The sequence below is a fragment of the Salmo trutta genome, chromosome 25 (genome assembly GCF_901001165.1).
Source record: "Salmo trutta chromosome 25, fSalTru1.1, whole genome shotgun sequence".
In the NCBI taxonomy this organism is placed as follows: Eukaryota; Metazoa; Chordata; class Actinopteri; order Salmoniformes; family Salmonidae; genus Salmo; species Salmo trutta.
In genome coordinates this window covers 10,202,380-10,217,453 of record NC_042981.1, presented here as the reverse complement: position 1 = coordinate 10,217,453, position 15,074 = coordinate 10,202,380, and the positions used below count along the sequence as shown (strand labels likewise).

The window sequence follows — 15,074 nt, the reverse complement described above, 5'->3', positions numbered from 1 at the left end:
CATGACAATGCCACCAGCCATTCTACTCATTCTGTGAGTGATTTCCTGCAAGACAGGAATTTCAGTGTTCTGCCATGGCCAGCGAAGAGCCCGGATCTCAATCCCATTGAGCACGTCTGGGACCTGTTGGATCGGAGGGTGAGGGCTAGGGCCATTCCCCCCCAGAAATGTCCGGGAACTTGCAGGTGCCTTGGTGGAAGAGTGGGGTAATATCTCACAGCAAGAACTGGCAAATCTGGTGCAGTTCATGAGGAGGAGATGCACTGCAGTACTTAATGCAGCTGGTGGACACACCAGATACTGACTGTTACTTTTGATTTTGACCCCCCCTTTGTTCAGGGACACATTATTTCATTTCTGTTAGTCACATGTCTGTGGAACTTGTTCAGTTTATGTCTCAGTTGTTGAATCTTGTTATGTTCATACAAATATTTACACATGTTAAGTTTGCTGAAAATAAATGCAGTTGACAGTGAGAGGACGTTTCTTTTTTTGCTGAGTTTACATGTAAACAGGAGTAATAGTGACTGGTAGGGGGAATATATAAATACTGATGGTAATATAGTAGTGATAAAATATACATGTAAACAGGAGTAATAGTGACTGGTAGGAGGAATATATAAATACTGATGGTAATATATACATGTGAACAGCAGTTATAGTGACTAGTAGCAGGAATATATAAATACTGATGGTAATATATACATGTAAACAAGAGTAATAGTGACTAGTAGCAGGAATATATAAATACTGATGGTAATATATACATGTTAACAGCAGTAATAGTGACTAGTAGCAGGAATATTTAAATATTGATGGTAATATATACATGTGAACAGCAGTAATAGTGACTAGTAGCAGGAATATATAAATACTGATGGTAATATATACATGTGAACAGCAGTAATAGTGACTAGTAGCAGGAATATATAAATACTGATGGTAATATATACATGTGAACAGCAGTAATAGTGACTAGTAGCAGGAATATATAAATACTGATGGTAATATATACATGTGAACAGGAGTAATAGTGACTAGTAGCAGGAATATATAAATACTGATGGCAATATACTAGTGGTAATATATACATATAAACAGGGCTGAAAAGTGAGTGGTAGCAGGAATATATAAATACTGATGGTAATATACTAGTGATAATATATACATGTAAACAGCAGTAATATTGACCAGTAGCAGGTCAAATAGATGCGTGGTGATTGGTTGAAATTGAGAGCTCTCTTTTTGTACTGTGTGTTGGATCAGTTTTATGTGATGATTTGACTGTTTTATGTGGAAATAGTGCTGTGATTGGTCAAATTTGCAAGCCCACGCATAATATGCAGGGAAGTGTTGATTTTGCTAAAATGTTTGAATTGGAGAATTTTGAGATCAATAAAGTACTGGAGCAATTCTTAACCTTTTTAGGTCAAGGTCATCCATGAGTTCATGATGGTGGTTTTCGTGATTTCCATCGTGTACAAAGAAGTTTATTTCTGTTTTATTTTACCTTTATTTCACCAGGTAGGCCAGTTGAGAACAAGTTCTCATTTACAATTGCGACCTGGCCAAGATAATGCAAAGCAGTGCGATAAAAAACAACACAGAGTTACACATGGGATAAACAAACGTACAGTCAATAACACAATAGAAAAATCTCTATATAGTGTGTGCAAATGAAGTAAGGCGGTAAGGCAATAAATAGGCCAATAGTGGCGAAGTAATTACAATTTAGCAATTTACACTGGAGTGATATATGTGCAGATGAGGAGGTGCAAGTAGAAATACTGGTGTGCAAAAGAGCAGAAAAACAAAAACAAATATGGGGATGAGGTAGGTAGTTGGTTGGATGGCCTATTTACAGATGGGCTGTGTACAGCTGCAGCGATCGGTAAGCTGCTCTGACAGCTGACGCTTAAAGTTAGTGAGGGAGATATGTCTCCAACTTCAGTGATTTTTGCAATTTGTTCCAGTCATTGGCAGCAAAGAACCGGAAGGAAAGGCGGCCAAAGGTGGTGTTGGCTTTGGGGATGACCAGTGAAATATACCTGCTGGAGCGCGTGCTATGGGTGGGTGTTGCTATGGTGACCAGTGAGCTGAGATAAGGTGGGGGCTTTACCTAGCAAAGACTTATAGATGACCTGGAGCCAGTGGGTTTGGTGACAAATATGTAGCGAGGACCAGCCAACGAGAGCATACAGGTCGCAGTGGTGGGTAGTATATGGGACTTTGGTGACAAAACGGATGGCACCGTGATAGACTGCATCCAATTTGCTGAGTAGAGTGTTGGAGGCTATTTTGTAAATGACATCGCCGAAGTCAAGGATCGGTAGTATAGTCAGTTTTACAAGGGTAAGTTTGGCAGCATGAGTGAAGGAGCCTTTGTTGCGAAATAGGAAGCCGATTTTAGATTTAACTTTGGATTGGAGAAGCTTGATATGAGTCTGGAAGGAGAGTTTACAGTCTAACCAGACACCTAGGTATTTGTAGTTGTCCACATATTCTAAGTCAGAACCGTCCAGAGTAGTGATGCAGGTGCGGGCAGCGATCGGTTGAAGAGCATGCATTTCGTTTTACTAGCAATTAAGAGCAGTTGGAGACCACAGGAGGAGTGTTATATGGTGTTGCAGCTCCTCCGCTCTCTCCACTGGCTTCCAGTTGAAGCTCGCATCCGCTACAAGTCCATGGTGCTTGCCTACGGAGCTGTGAGGGGAACGGCACCTCCGTACCTTCAGGCTCTGATCAGGCCCTACACCCAAACAAGGGCACTGCGTTCATCCACCTCTGGCCTGCTCGCCTCCCTACCTCTGAGGAAGCACAGTTCCCGCTCAGCCCAGTCAAAACTGTTCGCTGCTCTGGCACCCCAATGGTGGAACAAGCTCCCTCACGACGCCAGGACAGCGGAGTCAATCACCACCTTCCGGAGACACCTGAAACCCCACCTCTTTAAGGAATACCTGGGATAGGATAAAGTAATCCTTCTAACCCCCCCCCCAAAAAAAAGATTTAGATACACTATTGTAAAGTGGTTGTTTTACTGGATATCTTAAGGTGAATGCACCAATTTGTAAGTCGCTCTGGATAAGAGCGTCTGCTAAATGACTTAAATGTAAATGTTAACACAGTGTCTTAAGGGCCAGAAGTGTACAGAATTTATTTATTTTTTATTTTACCTTTATTTAACCAGGTAGGCAAGTTGAGAACAAGTTCTCATTTACAATTGTGACCTGGCCAAGATAAAGCAAAGCAGTTCGACACATACAACAACAGAGTTACACATGGAGTAAAACAAACATACAGTCAATAATACAGTAGAAAAATAAGTCTATATACAATGTGAGCAAATAAAGTGAGAAGGGAGGTAAAGGCAAAAAAGGCCATGGTGGCAAAGTAAATACAATATAGCAAGTAAAACACTGGAATGGTAGATTTGTAGTGGAAGAAAGTGCAAAGTAGAAATAGAAATAATGGGGTGCAAAGGAGCAAAATAAATAAATAAATACAGTAGGGGAAGAGGTAGTTGTTTGGGCTAAATTATAGATGGGCTATGTACAGGTTCAGTGATCTGTGAGCTGCTCTGACAGCTGGTGCTTAAAGCTAGTGAGGGAGATAAGTGTTTCCAGTTTCAGAGATTTTTGTAGTTCGTTCCAGTCATTGGCAGCAGAGAACTGGAAGGAGAGATGGCCAAAGGAGGAATTGGCTTTGGGGGTGACGAGAGAGATATACCTGCTGGAGCGCGTGCTACAGGTGGGTGCTGCTATGGTGACCAGTGAGCTGAGATAAGGCGGGGCTTCACCTAGCAAAGACTTATAGATGACCTGGAGCCAGTGGGTTTGGCGACGAGTATGAAGCGAGGGCCAGCCAACGAGAGCGTACAGGTCGCAGTGGTGGGTAGTATATGGGGCTTTGGTGACAAAACGGATGGCACTGTGATAGACTGCATCCAGTTTGAGTAGAGTATTGGAGGCTATTTTGTAAATTACATCACTGAAGTCGGGGATCGGTAAGATGGTCAGTTTTAAGAGGGTATGTTTGGCAGAATGAGTGAAGGATGCTTTGTTGCGAAATAGGAAGCCAATTCTAGATTTAACTTTAGATTGAAGATGTTTTATGTAAGTCTGGAAGGAGATTTTACAGTCTAACCAGACACCTAGGTATTTGTAGTTGTCCACATATTCTAAGTCAGAACCGTCCAGAGTAGAGATGCTGGACGGGCGGGCAGGTGCGGGCAGCGATCATTTGAAGAGCATGCATTTAGTTTTACTTGTATTTAAGAGCAGTTGGAGGCCACGGAAGGAGAGTTGTATGGCATTGAAGCTCGTTTGGAGGGTTGTTAACACAGTGTCCAAAGAAGGGCCAGAAGTATACAGAACGATATCATCTGCTGGTGGATCAGAGACTCACCAGCAGCAAGAGAAACATCATTGATGTATACAGAGAAAAGAGTTGGCCCAAGAATTGAACCCTGTGGCACCCCCATTGAGACTGCCAGAGGCCTGGACAACAGGCCTCCCGATTTGACACATTGACTCTATCAGAGTCGGTGATCTGTTTGTTCACTTGGCTTTCGAAGACTTTAGAAAGGCAGGGCAGGATGGATATAGGTCTGTAACAGTTTTGGTCTAGTGTCTCCCCCTTTGAAGAGGGGGATGACCGCGGCCGCTTTCCAATCTTTAGGAATCTCAGACGATACGAAAGAGAGGTTGAACAGACTAGTAATAGGGGTTGCAACAATGGCGGCGGATAATTTTAGGAAGAGAGGGTCCAGATTGACTAGCTGAGCTGATTTGTAGGGATCCAGATTTTGCAGCTCTTTCAGAACATCAGCTGTTTGGATTTGGGTGAAGGAGAAGCGGGGGGGGGGGGGGGTGCAGAGCTGTTGGCCTTGGCCGGGGTTGTGATCCAGAGGGTGATCGGCCAGAATCACCACTCGTACCTGAAGAAACCAAGGATGAGCGGTTTACTGAGACTGGGAAGTCTCCTTTAGCCAGATCTGGGACCAGGCTAGTTCTCAGCAACTCACCAAATACAAGTGCATCCAACAATGTTAATCGAACAACCTTAGCGGCTACATCTACATATAAAATGTACATAAAATATTACCCCAATTAAAATAGGCATGGGTTTTAGGCTGGGTTTCTGTATAGCACTTTGTGACATCTGCTGATGTAAAAAGGGCTTCATAAATATATTTGATTGATAGATTACTCGAGCAGTGTGCAGAATGTACCTTGTGGTCATAGAAGGCATCTATGAGCGTTAGGAAGCATCTAGCTTGAGTGTCCTGCTTCATAGTGAGCGGGGCAATGTTCCTGATGAAGACCGTATCAAAGAGCCTGGAGATCTCAAAGTAGTCACTGGCTCCTGTTAAGTTCTGAACAGAGTAAAACTCACGGACGACTAGTGAAGCTCAAACCAAGTTTATTCCCCCACTGGGTCAAACAACTGCAGGAGACAAAGACATGTTTACACAAGCACATATATTTATACCCTACTTCTAGGCGGAGTCCCCTCCTTGCACCTCTAGACAGCCAATACATCTTTGTTGCTAGGCAGGAACTTAAGTGATGACTGTTCCTTCTGACTTCATCTGACCTGACCTCGGCCCATAATTCCTCACTCCTCCCTAATTGACGGCTATCCAACCTTATCAGTGAATGAAACCAGACTGTTGCTCTTTGCCTCTCTCCATAGGATACGAGGTTTTTACAATAACATGTTCTGACAGAATGTAAACTTTCTTCACTCCCCCTTATCCAACCTCTATTGAGCCCCAATATATATATTCATTATACATGTAAAGTAGTATGGTAGCATGAATAAGTATATTCCAAGCTAGAATCCAACACTCCCAACGGCTGGAAAGGAAAATACATCATATATGCCACTTAGCAGACATTTGTCTCCATGTCAACTTACAGTAGAGAGTACATAGATATTTAGAAAGTGTTGAGATCCCTGCGGGAATTTTGGGAGAAAATAGTGTCGAAGGAGAGAGACCCACTTACTATCAGATAGCTCCTCAAACATACAGTCTGCTATGGTCACTACCAGACAGCTCCTCCAACATTGTCTGCTATGGTCACTATCACACAGCTCCTCCAACATACAGTCTGCTATGGTCACTATCAGACAGCTCCTCCAACATACAGTCTGCTATGTTCACTATCTCACAGCTCCTCCAACATACAGTCTGCTATGGTCACTATCACACAGCTCCTCCAACATACAGTCTGCTATGGTCACTATCACACAGCTCCTCCAACATACAGTCTGCTATGGTCACTATCACACAGCTCCTCCAACATACAGTCTGCTATGGTCACTATCTCACAGCTCCTCCAACATACAGTCTGCTATGGTCACTATCAGACAGCTCCTCCAACATACAGTCTGCTATGGTCACTATCTCACAGCTCCTCCAACATACAGTCTGCTATGGTCACTATCACACAGCTCCTCCAACATACAGTCTGCTATGGTCACTATCAGACAGCTCCTCAACATACAGTCTGCTATGGTCACTATCTCACAGCTCCTCCAACATAGTCTGCTATGGTCACTATCTCACAGCTCCTCCAACATTGTCTGCTATGGTCACTATCTCACAGCTCCTCCAACATACAGTCTGCTATGGTCACTATCTCACAGCTCCTCCAACATACAGTCTGCTATGGTCACTATCTCACAGCTCCTCCAACATACTGTCTGCTATGGTCACTATCAGACAGCTCCTCCAACAAACTGTCTGCTATGGTCACTATCTCACAGCTCCTCCAACATAGTCTGCTATGGTCACTATCTCACAGCTCCTCCAACATACAGTCTGCTATGGTCACTATCACACAGCTCCTCCAACATACTGTCTGCTATGGTCACTATCTCACAGCTCCTCCAATATACAGTTTGCTATGGTCACTATCTCACAGCTCCTCCAATATACAGTCTGCTATGGTCACTATCACACAGCTCCTCCAACATACTGTCTGCTATGGTCACTATCAGACAGCTCCTCAACATACAGTCTGCTATGGTCACTATCACACAGCTCCTCCAACATACTGTCTGCTATGGTCACTATCTCACAGCTCCTCCAACACAGTCTGCTATGGTCCCACAGGCTTTCATTAGACTGACCTCCCTGGCCAGCAGTTTCAGTGTCCTTCGCCGTGTTACTAGATAAAGAAAAGCAATTTGTTGTTAATCTACCTTGACACTTACTGCACTGCTGGAGCTAGAAACATAAGCATTTCGCTGCACCTGCTGTAACATCTGCCAATCTCGTAAAACTGACTATCCTACCGATCCTTGACTTTGGCGATGTCATTTACAAAATAGCCTCCAACACTCTACTCAGCAAACTGGATGTAGTCTATCACAGTGCCATCCGTTTTGTCACCAAAGCCCCATATACTACCCACCACTGCGACCTGTATGCTCTCGTTGGCTGGCCCTCACTACATATCCGTCGCCAAACCCACTGGCTCCAGGTCATCTATAAGTCTTTGCTAGGTAAAGCCATGCCTTATCTCAGCTCACTGGTCACCATAGCAAAACCCACCTGTAGCATGCACTCCAGCAGGTATATTTCACTGGTCATCCCCAAAGCCAACAATTCCTTTGGCCACCTTTCCTTCCAGTTCTCTGCTGCCAATGACTGGAACGAATTGCAAAAATCTCTGAAGCTGGAGTTTTATATATCCCTCTCTAACTTTAAGCATCAGCTTTCAGAGCAGCTTACCAATCACTGTACCTGTATACAGCCAATCTGTAAATAGCCCACCCAACTACCTCATCCCCATATTGTTATTTATCCTCTTTTTCACCCCAGTATCTCTACTTGCACATCATCATCTATCACTCCAGTGTTATTGCTAAATTGTAATTATTTCGCCTCTATGGCCTCCTTATTGCCTTACCTCCCTACTGTTATACATTTGCACACACTGTATATAGATTTTTCTATTGTGTTATTGACTGTACGTTTGTTTATATGTAACTCTGTGTTGTTGTTTTTGTCGCACTGCTTTGCTTTATCTTGGCCAGGTCGCAGTTGTAAATGAGAACTTGTTCTCAACTGGCCACCTGGTTAAATAAAGGTGAAATAAAAAAAATAATAATCTGTGTACGCAACCAACAAACTTTGATTTCATTTTGATTTGGGAAGAAGTGGAGGGCGCTCAACCAACACGAGTCGAGGTGCAACCAGAAAATGTGATAATTGAAAAGGCGTAATACTCGCTCACCATTACAAACTCATTGTTTTATTTAAGCAAAAGTTAAAAGATTTAGATTGAACTTTGTGTAACGTCCGTCGTCAAGAATGGACCAAGGCGCAGCAGGTATGTGGATACTCATGTTTTTTTAATAAAAAAAAAGGAGTAAAGTATCCACTGGACAAAAAACAAAGACAACAGCAACAGTCTTGCAGGCATATACAACGCAGTGCAAGGACAACTACCCACAAAACCAAGTGACAAACATACTCCTACATATATGACTCCCAATCAGGAACAACGATCCCCAGCTGTTCCTGATCAGGAGTCACAAGACCAACACAGAACATTCACACACACAAGACTGCCACGTCCTGACCCCAAAACTACTACAACAGCTCCATCAGCTGGTCAGGACGTGACAGTACCCCCCCTCAAGGTGCAGACCCCGGAATGCACCTAACAACAGAAAACACCAACAAACAAAATCCCCAACAAAACCCATAAACAATAACCCCTAAACAATAAGGGAGGGAAGGGAGGGTGGCTGCCGTCAACGACGGCACTGTGCTACACCCTCCCTCCCCAACCCACCTATCCTGGAGGTGGCTCAGGTGCAGGACGTGGACCTTGCTCCACCCTCGGCGTCGCCCACTTCGGTGGCGCCGATAGCTGCGCCGGGCAGACGGGCCACTCAGGCTGGGCCGGAGGACAGGAGGGGCCCTCGGGCTGGGCCGGAGGACAGGAGGGCCCCTCGGGCTGGGCCGGAGGACAGGAGGGCCCCTCGGGCTGGGCCGGAGGGCAGACGGGCCGCTCTGGCAGCTCCGGGCAGATGGGCCGCTCTGGCAGCTCCGGGCAGACGGGCCGGCGACTTACGACTGGCGGGCAGCTCCGGCGACTTACGACTGGCGGGCAGCTCCGGTCGACTTACGACTGGCGGGCAGCTCCGGTCGACTTACGACTGGCGGGCAGCTCCGGTCGACTTACGACTGGCGGGCAGCTCCGGTCGACTTACGACTGGCGGGCAGCTCCGGTCGACTTACGACTGGCGGGCAGCTCCGGTCGACTTACGACTGGCGGGCAGCTCCGGTCGACTTACGACTGGCGGGCAGCTCCGGTCGACTTACGACTGGCGGGCAGCTCCGGTCGACTTACGACTGGCGGGCAGCTCCGGTCGACTTACGACTGGCGGGCAGCTCCGGTCGACTTACGACTGGCGGGCAGCTCCGGTCGACTTACGACTGGCGGGCAGCTCCGGTCGACTTACGACTGGCGGGCAGCTCCGGTCGACTTACGACTGGCGGGCAGCTCCGGTCGACTTACGACTGGCGGGCAGCTCCGGTCGACTTACGACTGGCGGGCAGCTCCGGTCGACTTACGACTGGCGGGCAGCTCCGGTCGACTTACGACTGGCGGGCAGCTCCGGTCGACTTACGACTGGCGGGCAGCTCCGGTCGACTTACGACTGGCGGGCAGCTCCGGTCGACTTACGACTGGCGGGCAGCTCCGGTCGACTTACGACTGGCGGGCAGCTCCGGTCGACTTACGACTGGCGGGCAGCTCCGGTCGACTTACGACTGGCGGGCAGCTCCGGTCGACTTACGACTGGCGGGCAGCTCCGGTCGACTTACGACTGGCGGGCAGCTCCGGTCGACTTACGACTGGCGGGCAGCTCCGGTCGACTTACGACTGGCGGGCAGCTCCGGTCGACTTACGACTGGCGGGCAGCTCCGGTCGACTTACGACTGGCGGGCAGCTCCGGTCGACTTACGACTGGCGGGCAGCTCCGGCGACTTACGACTGGCGGGCAGCTCCGGCCGACTTACGACTGGCGGCAGCTCGCGACTTACGACTGGCGGGCAGCTCCGGCGACTTACGACTGGCGGGCAGCTCCGGCGACTTACGACTGGCGGGCAGCTCCGGCGACTTACGACTGGCGGGCAGCTCCGGCGACTTACGACTGGCGGGCAGCTCCGGCGACTTACGACTGGCGGGCAGCTCCGGCGACTTACGACTGTCGGGCAGCTCCGGCGACTTACGACTGGCGGGCAGCTCCGGCGACTTACGACTGGCGGGCAGCTCCGGCGACTTACGACTGGCGGGCAGCTTCGGCGACTTACGATTGGCGGGCAGCTCCGGCGACTTACGACTGGCGGACAGCTCCGGCGACTTACGACTGGCGGACAGCTCCGGCGACTTACGACTGGCGGGAAGCTCCGGTCGACTTACGACTGGCGGGCAGCTCCGGCGACTTACGACTGGCGGGCAGCTCCGGCGACCTACGACTGGCGGGCAGCTCCGGCGACTTACGACTGGCGGGCAGCTCCGGTGACCTTCGACTGGCGGGCAGCTCCGGTGACCTTGGACTGGCGGGCAGCTCCGGTGACCTTCGACTGGCGGGCAGCTCTGGTGACTGTTGACTGTCGGGCAGCTCTGGTGACTGTTGACTGGCGAGGCTGGGCTGACGCACTAGACGCCTGATGTGTGGGGCTGGTACTGGATGTGCCAGCCTGGAGACACGCACCTCCATGCTAGTGCGTCTAGCAGGAAACACCGGACCGAAAGGGCGCACTGGCGGTCTTGAGTGCAGGGTTGGCATCACCCGTTCTGGCTCGATGCTCACCTTGCCCTGGCACCTGCGGGGCGCTGGTACCGGGCGGACTGGGCTGTACGTCCGTATAGGCGAGATGGTGCGTACCTCAGCGTAACATGGCGCCCTCCACCTCATACGCACCTCCCTGTAGTCATGGGTAGCTGGCTTACGGCTCTTCCTTGGCCTGGCCAAACTACCCGTGTGCCTCTCCGGCTTCCTCGCCAGCCGTGTTCCAGCATAACGTTCGCGTTGGTTCCTCTGTCCAGCTGCCTCCACTCTTCTGAGTGCCTCTACCTGTTCCCATGGGAGGCAATACCTTCCGGCCAGGATCTCTTCCCAGGTGTAGTCTCCCTTGATGTCCAGGACGTCCTCCCATGTCCATTCCTCCATTTTGTTCTCCTATGGCTTCCTCCTCTTCTGCTGCTTGGTCCTTTGGTGGTGGGAGATTCTGTAATGTCCGTCGTCAAGAATGGACCAAGGCGCAGCAGGTATGTGGATACTCATGTTTTTTAATTAAAAAAAAAGGAGTAAAGTATCCACTGGACAAAAAACAATAAAGACAACAGCAACAGTCTTGCAGGCATATACAACGCAGTGCAAGGACAACTACCCACAAAACCAAGTGACAAACATACTCCTACATATATGACTCCCAATCAGGAACAACGATCCCCAGCTGTTCCTGATCAGGAGTCACAAGACCAACACAGAACATTCACACACACAAGACTGCCACGTCCTGACCCCAAAACTACTACAACAGCTCCATCTGCTGGTCAGGACGTGACACTTTGCTTAAAGAAAACACAGAGTTTGTAATGGTAAGCGTGAATTGCGCCTTTTTCTTTTCAATGGTTTAGCTAAATGACAAGTAATAAAACTCTACATGATGATCACGATGAGTCTCATGGTATTTTTAAGTAAACCATCAATACAGAATTTTATGTTCATATCATAAATCCATAATGTATGGATAGCTCAAACCAACCCCTCTTATGTTCATATCATAAATCCATAATGTATGGATAGCTCAAACCAACCCCTCTTCATTTACACTCAAGGACAATATTAGCCTCTTACTGTCGTTCCGTTTGAAGTCCAGTTTGTCAGAAATCTTGTCCAACATTGCCTTCACACCAGGTTCACTTGAGATGTGTCAAAAAAGGGTCACATCACAAAATATGATTAACCATATTATTTGAAACAACACGAAACTATACTGATTAAACACAATAGGCTTGAAAGAAAGATGTCCATGTTAAAATAAATACTACCTTACTAATCCCCAATACAGTGAGTGGGGCATTGAAATGCTTCATGGTTGTATCCATGGTTTGCACCATGCAGTCATTACAGGAAGTACAGCAGGAAGTACAGCTATCCACCCGAGGATCTGTTTCTCCTGCGGTAGTCTATCCCAGAGTCTAGCCGAAGCTCATGGCAATAGTTCTGCATGAGAGAAGAGGGGCAGACTACTGTAAGACAGCTCTTGTCTGCTGTATGCTTTGTCTAATATACCAAAGAAACAAATCAGAAATGTATTTATTACCTTCAACACAGCAATGAATGGCACAAAGTTGACCCTCTGTATTCCATTCTTGTACAAATCTAGAAAATAGGACTAGACCTGTCTAGATCAGTATACAGGAATAGACCTGTCTAGATCAGTATACAGGAATAGACCTGTCTAGATCAGTACACAGGAATAGACCTGGCTAGATCAGTAAAAAGGAATAGACCTGTCTAGATCACTAGAGAGGAATAAACCTGTCTAGATAACTAGAGAGGAATAGACCTGGCTAGATCACTAGAGAGGAATAGACCTGGCTAGATCACTAGAGAGGAATAGACCTGGCTAGATCACTAGAGAGGAATAGACCTGGTTATATCAGTGTAGATTGTCTTCTATGGATTGTACTGAACCCAGCTCAATAAAGATATTCTACTTACCCTCTGGGGGCCGGTTGGACGTGTCCACTACAACAACCCCATTCCTAAAGAGGTTTCCAAAGACCTGTTTCAGAATCATGGCATCTGGGATATCTGTCACCTGTGAAGTGAAGTGACAACCAATACACTTAGATATTGCTCTATCCTGTGTAGGGCTGTCAAATTATTAAAAGAATATAAAATAACAATAATTCAGTCAATGGCATGAGTTAATTGCAATTAATTGCAATTTTAGAATTAGCAAAACTTTGCCCCTAAATAAACAATTTTACATTTAAAAAGCAGTGCTTTGAGTTATATGTATTTTATTTCACCTTTATTTCACCAGGTAGGCCAGTTGAGAACAAGTTCTCATTTACAACTGCGACCTGGCCAAGATAAAGCAAAGCAGTGCAACAAAAACAACACAGAGTTACACATGGGATAAACAAACATACAGTCAATAACACAATAGAAACATCTGTATACAGTGTATGCAAATGAAGTAAGGAGGTAAGGCAATAAATAGGCCAATAGTGGCGAAGTAATTACAATTTAGCAATTTACACTAGAGTGATATATGTGCAGATGAGGAGGTGCAAGTAGAAATACTGGTGTGCAAAAGAGCAGAAAAACAAAAACAAATATGGGGATGAGGTAGGTAGTTGGTTGGATGGGCTATTTACAGATTTTAGTTTTACTTGCAGAGGCCACGGAAGGCATTGAAGCTCGTCTGGAGGCTTGATGATTGGTTGACAAGTTGACAATCAGGTGTGCTTGTCCGGGACTACAAAGCCTGAAGAATTTTGAAAGGAATAACAGGCAAATTTTGCTCAATACAGGTGTGTGAAGCTCTTATGAGACTTACCCAAGAAGACTCACAGCTGTAATCGCTGCCAAAGGTGTTTCTAACATGGATTGACTCAGAGGGATGAATACTTATCTAATCAAGGTATAGTAGTGTTTTAATTTTCATTAATATAAAAAAATAAAATATAAAATATTTCACATTAGAGTATTTTGTGTAGATCATTGACAACAAATTATAATTAAATCCATTTTAATCCCACTTTATAACAAAGTGTGAAGAAATCCAGGGGGGTGTTGACTTTGTATAGGCGCTGTATTTGATGCTGTCTGGCCCAAAACATTATGGGATGTCATACTATTTTTGGCCAGACAGCATCAGATACAATGGGCTACATATAGAAAAGACAGAGGGGCGCTGTTTTGCTTGCTCTGATGCTTTCTTCTGTTAGATAGTTTCAGCCACTTGTGAATTGAAGGAAAGTTGGCAAGTGCACAGTGCACTGATCGGATGCTGGAATTATTTTGGATGAACCTGCGAAGCTAAGGACCTTGGGACTAAACACCTCCCTCTGCAACTGGATCCTGGACTTCCTGACGGGCCACCCCCAGGTGGTAAGGGTAGGCAACAACACGTCTGCCACGCTGATCCTCAACACTGGGGCCCCTCAAGGGTATTTGCTTAGACCCCTCCTGTACTCTCTGTTCACCCACAACTGCATGGCCAAACAACTCCAACACCCTCATTAAGTTTACTGACGACAAAACAGTGGTAGGCCTGATGACCGACAACGATGAGACAGCCTATAGGGAGGAGGTCAGAGACCTGGCAGTGTGGTGCCAGGATAACCTCTCCCTCAATGTGAGCAAGACAAAGGAGCTGATTGTGGACTACAAGAAAAGGCGGGCTGAACAGAACCCCATTAACATCGACAAACTATCATGGTCCAAACACACCAAGACAGTCGTGAAGAGGGCACGACAACACCTTTTCCCCCCTCAGGAGACTGAAAATGCCTGGCATGGTACCCCAGATCCTCAAAAAGTTCTACAACTGTACCATCGAGAGCATCCTAACTGGTTGCATCACCACCTGGTGTGGTAACTGCTCGGCATCTGACTGTAAGGCGCTAGAGGGTAGCCCGTACCGCCAAGTACTTCACTGGGGACAAGCTTCCTGCCATCCAGGACCTATATAATAGGAGGTGTCAGAGGAAAAGAGGAAAAGCCAATTGTCAAAGACTCCAGTCACCCAAGCATAGAATGTTTCTCTGCTACCGCACGGCAAGCGGTACCAGAATGCCAAGTCTAGGACCAAAAGGCTCCTTAACAGCTTCTACCCCCAAGCCATAAGACTACTGAACAATTCATCAAATGGCCACCGGATTATTTACATTGACACCCCCACTCGCTGTTTATTATCTATGCAGTCACTTCATCCCCACCAACAAGTACAAATTACCTCGACTAACCTGTACCCCCGCACATTGACTCGGTACCGGTACCCCCTGTATATAGCCTCGTTGTTT

At 46.9% G+C, this 15,074-nt stretch overlaps 1 long non-coding RNA gene across 2 annotated transcripts; it reads right to left on the bottom strand.

Moving 5' to 3' along the window:
- Nucleotides 1–11,664: 11,664 nt before the first annotated feature.
- Nucleotides 11,665–12,732, bottom strand: LOC115162707 (uncharacterized). 2 transcript variants are annotated; one of them, XR_003869620.1, is made up of 3 exons: nucleotides 12,359–12,732; nucleotides 12,084–12,258; nucleotides 11,665–11,954 (listed from the first exon to the last, which is right to left on the bottom strand). It is a non-coding gene; the product is annotated as an uncharacterized LOC115162707 (long non-coding RNA). The 2 variants fall into 2 exon arrangements; XR_003869619.1 differs by having other exon boundaries at nucleotides 11,665–12,258.
- Nucleotides 12,733–15,074: the final 2,342 nt, after the last annotated feature.